The 8,057-nt window shown below is 36.6% G+C and overlaps 2 pseudogenes; both read left to right on the top strand.

Moving 5' to 3' along the window:
- Positions 1 to 3,958: 3,958 nt before the first annotated feature.
- LOC114216606 (large ribosomal subunit protein eL32 pseudogene) lies at positions 3,959 to 4,288 on the top strand (annotated as a pseudogene).
- A 1,501-nt stretch (positions 4,289 to 5,789) lies between these two features.
- LOC114216663 (hsc70-interacting protein pseudogene) lies at positions 5,790 to 6,889 on the top strand (annotated as a pseudogene).
- The last annotated feature ends 1,168 nt before the right edge of the window (positions 6,890 to 8,057 follow it).

Genomic DNA, 8,057 nt, shown 5'->3' with positions numbered 1-8,057 from the left:
ATAAATAAAATCTTTAAAAAAAAAACCTAGAAGAAATTAATAAATTCCTAGAAACATACAACAACCTTCCAAAACTGAACAGAAAGAAATAGAAATTCTGAACAGGCCATTACAAGTAATGAATAAAATCAGTAATCACAAAACTCAACAAAAGTCCAGGACAAGATGATTTCACAGGTAAATTCTACCAAACATTTACATAAGAGTTAATACCTATCCTCAAACTATTCCAAAGAACAGAAGAGGAAGGATTGCCTCCAAATTCGTTCTAAGAGGCCACTATTACCCTAACACCAAAACACAACAAAAACTTTTAAAAATTCATTAAAAGGACCATTCACCAATCAACTGCATTTCATCTCAGGGATGCAAAGACCGTTCAATATATGCAAATTAACATGATACATCATATTAACAAAGTTAAAGATAAAAATCACGTGATCATCTGAATAGATGATGAAATAGAAAAAATGACAAAATTCAGTTTCCTTTCATCATAAAAACTCAGAACAAAGTGGGTTTAGAGGGAACATACCTCAACATAATATATGACATATATGACAAACCCACAGCTAACATAGTCAATGGTGAAAATCTGAAAGCTGTTTTCTGAAATGAAGAACAAGACAAGGATATTCACTCTACATCTTTTATTCAACCAAGTATTGGAAGTCCTGGCTGTAGTAATCAGACAAGAAAAAGACATTCAAATCGGTAAGAACTCAACTTGTCACTATTTGCAGATGACATGATACTATACATAGAAAACTCTAAAGGCTCCACCAAAAAACTATTAGAATAAACGAATTCAGGAGAGTTGCAGGATACAAAATTAATGTGCAGAAATCTGTTGTGTTTCTATATACTAAAAATGAAATAGAAGAGAAATTAAGAAAACAATTCCATTTGCAATTGCATCAAAAAAAAATAATAAAATAGAGATGCCTGGGTGGCTCAGTCAGTTAAGTGGGGACCCTTGATTTTGGCTCCAGTCATAATCTTATGGGTTGTGGGATCCGGCCCCACATTGGGCTCTGCCCTCAGCAGGGAATCTGCTTCTTTCCTTCTCCCTCTGTCCCTCCCCCTGCTCACAGTCTCTGTCTCTCAAATAAATGTCTTAAATAAAAAAAAGAATAAAATACCTAGGAAAAAATTTAACCAAAGAGGTGAAAGACCTGTTCTCTGAAAACGATTAAGACCTTGATGAAAGAAATTGAAGGCAACACAAATAAATGGAAAAATACTTTGTGCTCATGGACTGAAAAAATTCATATTGTAAAAATCTCCTTACTGGAACGTCTGGGTGGCTCAGTTGGTTAAGCGACTGCCTTTGGCTCAAGTCATGATCCCAGGGTCCTGGGAATGAGCCCCACATTGGGCTCCCTGCTCAGCAGGGAGTCTGCTTCTCCCTCTCCCTCTGCTCCCTGCTTGTGCTCTCTCTCAAAAAAAAAAAAAAAAAAAAGTCCTTACTACCCAAAGCAACCCACATATTCAGTGCAAACTCTATCAAAATACTGACTGTATTTTTCAGAGAATCAGAATAAATAATCCTAAAATTTGGATAGGACCACAAAAGACACTGAATAGCCAAAGCAATGTTGAGAAAGGAGAATGAAGCTGAAGGCATCAGAATCCCAGATTTCAAAGTATACTACAAAGCAATAGTAATCAAGACAATATGATATTGATACAAAAATACATCACCAAGACCAAATAGCTCAGAAAAAACCCCACGTTTACATGGTCAACTAATCTATGACAAGGGAAGCAAAAATATACAACAGAAAAAAGACAGTCTTTTTGATAAACAGTATTGGGAATACTGGACAGTTACATGGAAAAGAATAAAACTGGACCACTTTCTCATACTACACGCAAAAATAAACTCAAAATGGACAAAAGATGTAGATGTAAGATCTGAAACTATAAAACTCCTAGAAGAAAACATAAGCAGTAAACTCTTAGACATCGACTTTAGCAATATTTTTATGAATCTGCCTCCTTAGAAAGGAAAGTAAAAGCAAAAATAAACTGGGACTACCATCAAACCGAAAAGCTTTTGCACAGTGAAAGAAACCATCAACAAAACAAAACAGCAACCTAGTTAACAAGAAAAGATATTTGCAAATGATGTATCCAATAAGGGGATAATATCCAAAACATATAAAAAATTCCTACAACTCAAAAATGCCCCCCAAAAAATCCAATTAAAAATGGGCAGAGGACATGAATAGACATTTTTCCAAAGAAGACATACAGATGGCCAACAGACATATGAAAAGATATTCAAAATCAATAATCATCAGGAAAATGCAAATCAAAACCACAATGAGCTATCACCTCACACCAGTCAGAATGGCTAGTATCAAAAACACACAAAAAACGTGTTGGTGAAGATGTGGAGAAAAGGGAACCCTTATGCACTGTTGGTGAGAATGTAAATTAGTGCAACCGTTGTAGAAAACAGTATGGAGGTTCATCCAAAAATTAAAAGTGAAAAAAATCGTATGATCCAGTAATTCTACTACTAGGCATTTACATGAAGAAAACAAAAACACTGACTAAAAAAGATATATGCACTCCTATGTCTATTGCAGCATTATTTACAATTGCCAAGATATGGAAACAACCTGAGTTTCCATGGATATGAAAGATGTGGTACATATACACAATGGAATATTACTCAGCCATAAAAAATGAAATCTTGCCATTCACAATATGGATAGCCTAGAGGATATTATACTAAGTGAAATAAGTCAAAGAAAGACAAATACCACTTTATTTCATTTATATATGAAATCTAAAACAAAACAAATTAACAAACAACATAAAAAAGAAAAGGAACAAACTCCTAATTAAACAGAACAAACAAGTGACTGCCAGAGGCGCGGGGGATGGAAAAAAAAAGGTGAAATCGATGAAGAGGATTAAGAGGTACAGATTTCCAATTATATAAACTAAATAGGTCATAGGAATGTAAAATATGGCATAGGGAATATAGTCAATAATACTGTAATGACTTTGTATAGTAACAGAAATTAACTACGCTTATATGATTTTAAAATCATTACTACAATACTGTATGTCAATTAACCTTTAATTAAAATTCTTTTAACTTAATTTTAATTAAAATACTACATATTTTTTTTAGATTGGGAGATATGGCTACTTTTACTTACACACAGAAACCAAAATAGAGAGTGAAGGAACATTAAGAAACAGGAACATATTTCAAAAAAAGGAACAAAATAAATCTCCAAAAGAGATCTTAATGAAATGGAGATAACTGATTTGAATGATAGAGAGTTAAAAATAATGGTCATAATGATGCTTACTGAGGTCAGCAGAAAAATGCATGAACAAAGTGAGAATTCCAACAAAGAAAAAATATTAGAAAGTACCAAACAGAAATAACAGAGCTGAACAGTATAATAACTTCACTGAAAATTTCAACAGAGCAACAGAAGACTAGATCAAGTAGAAGAAAAGATCACTGAGCTCAAAGACAGAGCAGTGGAATTCATCCAATTAAAAGAGCTGGTAAAAAAAAAAAAAAGAAGAATGAAAAACAATAGACTGTTAAGGGACATACGGGTCAACATTAGCTAAACCAAATATACCCATGATAGTGGTCCCAAGCTTATTCAAAGAAATAACGACTGAAAACTTCCCTAACAAGAAAAAAGAAACAGACTCACATCCAGGAAACTTATAAAGTACCAAATAATATAAATACAAAAAAAATAAACACCAAGACACATCATATTGAAATTGTCAAAGTTAAAGATAGAGAGATTCTTAAAAGCAGCAAGAGAAACACAACTTGTTATTCCCAAAAGAACCCCCATAAGATTGTTCGCAGATTTTTCAGCAGAAACTCTGCAGGCCAGAATAGAGTAGCACAGCTCTCTTCCTCAGGGCTGCCTGCGGAGGTGGCAGCCATCTGTTACTGGACATCATGGCTGCCCTCAGACCTCCCAAGATCGTTAAAAAAAGGACCAAGAAGTTCATCTGGCACCAGTCAGACCGCTATGTCAAAATTAAGCACAACTGGCGGAAACCCAGAGGCACTGACAATAGGGTGCACAGAAGATGCAAGGGCCAGATCTTGAGGCAAAACATTGGTTATGGGAGCAACAAGAAAACAAAGCACATGTTGCCCAGTGGCTTCCAGAAGTTCCTAGTCCACAACGTCAAGGAGCTTGAAGTGCTGCTGATGTGCAACAAATCTTACTGTGCAGAGATTGCTCACAATGTATCCTCCAAGAACCGCAAAGCTATCGTGTAAAGAGCAGCCCAGCTGGCAAACAGAGTTACCAATCCCAACGCCAGGCTGTGCAGCAAAGAAAACAAACAGACAGCTTGTTGTGCACGTCATATTTGTGTTAATAAAACCATAAAACTACCAAAACAAAAAAAGAAAGAAAGAATAGAGTAACGCAATATATTTAAAGTGCTAACAGAAAAAGACCTACCAACCAAGAATACCCTACCAGCAAAGTTATCCTTCGGAATTAAAGAAAGATGGAGTTTTCCAGACAGACAAAAGTTATGGAGTTTGTTACCACTAAACCAGCCTTACCAGAAAAGTTAAAGGGAATTCTTCAAACTGAAATTAAAGATATCAGTAACAGGAAAACATACTAAAGTATAAAACTCAATAGTAAAGAGAAATATATAAATAAATTCAGAATATTCAAATTTAATGGTGGTGGGCAATCACTTATAATTCTCTTATGGAAGAAATAGGATTACAATATAACTACAACAGTCTGATAACAGACACAGAATGAAAAAATGCAAATTGTGACATCAAAAAAATGTGAGGGTGCCAGTAAGGATAGTGTGAGACTCTTGATCTCCTGGTTGTGGGTTTGAGCCTCACAGAGGGTGTAGACATTACTTAAAAGTAAAGTCTGAAACACACACACACACACACACACACACACACACACACACACGGAAGTGGGAGAGCTTTGATGTACATCTCAAGTTAGTTATCAGCTCAAAACGGACTGTAATGTTTTATATAAGCCTCAGGATAAACACAAAGTAAGAGCCTATAAAGAAAAATTTTTAAAAAGGAATCAAAGCATACCATACAGAAAATCATCAAACTACAAAGCAATAGAGCAAGAGAGAAAAAAGGGAAGAGAGGAATTAACCAAAAAACACTTAACAAAATGGCAACAGTAAGTCCATAACTAGCAATAATTTCTTTAAATGTAAATGGTCTCAATTCTCTAATCAAAAGACAGAGTTGCTTATTAGATTTTTTTTTAAATAACCCAACTAGAAGTTGCATGTAAAAGACACACTTTAGCTTTAAGGACATGCACAGACTGAAAGTGAACACATGGAAAAATGATATTTCATACAAGTGAAACCAAAAGAAAGCTGGGATGGCATACCTATATCAAGCAAAATGGACTCTAAGCCAAAGACTGTAACAAGAGACAAAGAAAATTATTACATGATGACAAAGAGGTCAAATGATCAAGAAGATATAACAATTGTAAACACTAATGCACCCAATAATGGAGCATCTAAATTTATAAAGCAAATATAAACAGAGCTGAAGCAAGCAGCAGCAACAGAATAATAGCGCAAGACTTCAATAATCCACATTCAACAAAAGACTGATCATTATGATACTCTGATATATAACAAGAAAAGTATATTTGGTTTTCATCCCCAATCCTGGCACAGAGCTCCTAAAACCCTTGGAATTTCTTAATGAGAGCAAAAAAAAAAAAAAAAAAAAAAAAAAAAGCTCAGCCGCGCCTGCCGCCTGCCACCGCCTCTAGACCATGGACCCCCGCAAAGTGAGCGAGCTTTGGGCCTTCGTGAAAATGTGTAAGGAGGATCCAAGCGTTCTGCACACTGAGGAAATGCACTTCCTGCAAGAGTGGGTGGAGAGCATGGGGGGTAAAATACCACCTGCCACTCATAAAACTAAATCAGAAGACAATATCAAGGAAGAAAAAACAGATAGTAAGGCGGAGGAAAACATAAAGACAGACGAACCATCAAGTGAGGAAAGTGATCTAGAAATTGACAATGAAGGTGTGATTGAACCAGATACTGATGCCCCCTTAAGAAATGGGAGATGAAAATGTAGAGATAACCGAGGAAATGATAGATCAGGCAAATAAAAAAGTGGCTGCCACTGATATCCTAAATGATGAACTACAGAAAGCCATTGACTTGTTCACAGATGCCATCAAACTGAATCCTCGCTTGGCCATTCTGTATGCCGAGAGCCAGTATCTTCATCAAATTACAGAAGCCAAATGCTGCCATTCGAGACTGTGACAGAGCTACTGAAATAAATCCTGATTCAGCTCAGCCTTATAAGTGGCGAGGGAAAGCACACAGACTTCTGGGCCATTGGGAAGAAGCAGCACATGATCTTGCCCTTGCTTGTAAACTGGATTACAATGAAGATGCTAGTGCAATGCAGAAAGAAGTTCAACCGAGGGCCCAGAAAATTGCTGAACATCGGAGAAAGTATGAGTGAAAACGTAAAGAACGAGAGATCAAAGAAAGAACAGAAAGAGTTAAGAAGGCTCGGGAAGAACATGAGAGAGCCCAGAGGGAGGAAGAAGCCAGAGGACAATCAGGAGCTCAGTATGGCTCTTTCCCAGGTGGCTTTCCTGGGGGAATGCCTGGTAATTTTCCTGGAGGAATGCCTGGAATGGCAGGAATGCCTGGGCTCAATGAAATTCTTAGTGATCCAGAGGTTCTCGCAGCCATGCAGGATCCAGAAGTTATGGTGGCCTTCCAGGATGTGGCCCAGAACCCAGTGAATATGTCAAAATATCAGACCAATCCAAAGGTTATGAATCTCATCAGTAAATTGTCAGCCAAATTTGGAGGTCAAGCATAATGCCCTTCTGACAAAGAAAGCCCTTGCTGAAGGAGAAGCAACCATCACCTAATGGATGTCGCAATAATACAAACCAGTGTACCTCTGACCTTCTCATGAAGAAAGCTGGGGTGCTGTGAAGAGAATCCCTACCCCTCTGCCCCACATGCAACTGAAACATTCTTTAGTGGTTTGCCATCAGAGTATTCATTCAGATAATGTTTTCCTACTAGGAATTACAAACTTTAAACACTTTTTAAATCTTAAAAATATTTAAAAACGTATTAAAAAATAAATAAAACATAAATAAAATGAAAAAAGAAAAAAAAAGTTCTTTTGTTACGTTAATAAAGTACCTTTATTAACATAAACTTCCTGGAGGAGAGAGGAATTGAAGGTTGAATTAATAGTAGCCAGTGATTTAATCAATCACACCTACATAATTAAGCCTCCATAAAAACCAAAGGGACTGAGTTTGGAGAGCTTTCAAGTTAGTGAACACATGGAGATTTGGGGAAATGGAAATGGAAAGGAAATGGAAATTCCATGCTCTTTCCCCGTGTCCTGCCTTAAGTATTTCTTCTATCTGGCTATTCCTGAACTACATCCATTTAAAATAAAACTGTAATCAAGTAGATAAAATGTTTCTCTGAGTTCTGTGAGCGCCTCTAACAAATCCACTGAACCCGAGGAGGGCCTCAATGGAATCTCCAATCTATAGCTAGTTGGTCAGAAGTACAGGTGACAACTAGGACTTGCTATTGGTGACTGAAGTAGGGGGCAGAAACAGTTTTGTAGGAATCTAACATTATCTCCAGCTAGATACTGTTATAAGTGAGTTTAATTGTAGGCCACTAATTGTAGGACACCAAGCTACTTTTGGAGAATTGCTTGGTGGGGGCGGGGGGGGGGGAACAGACACATCAGAATCAGATATAAAATCAATAAGAAAATATTGCTCTTAAACTATACATTAGATGAGACGGACTTAATAGGCAGAACATATTATAGAACATTCCATCCAACAGCGACAAAATATACAGCCCACATAGATCATTCTCCAGGACAGCTCAAATGTTAATCCACAAAATAAGTCTTAAATTTAAGAAGACTGAGATCATATCAAGGATCTCTTCCAACTACAATGGCATAAAACTAGAAATCACAGGGTCCCTGGGTGGCTCAGTCA

The sequence above is a fragment of the Eumetopias jubatus genome, unplaced genomic scaffold (genome assembly GCF_037043125.1).
Source record: "Eumetopias jubatus isolate StellerSeaLion01/CBP00866 unplaced genomic scaffold, mEumJub1_p1.0 scaffold_8, whole genome shotgun sequence".
Lineage (NCBI taxonomy): Eukaryota > Metazoa > Chordata > Mammalia > Carnivora > Otariidae > Eumetopias > Eumetopias jubatus.
The sequence above is the reverse complement of the archived record's forward strand: the minus strand, read 5'-3'. Positions and strand labels throughout refer to the sequence as shown.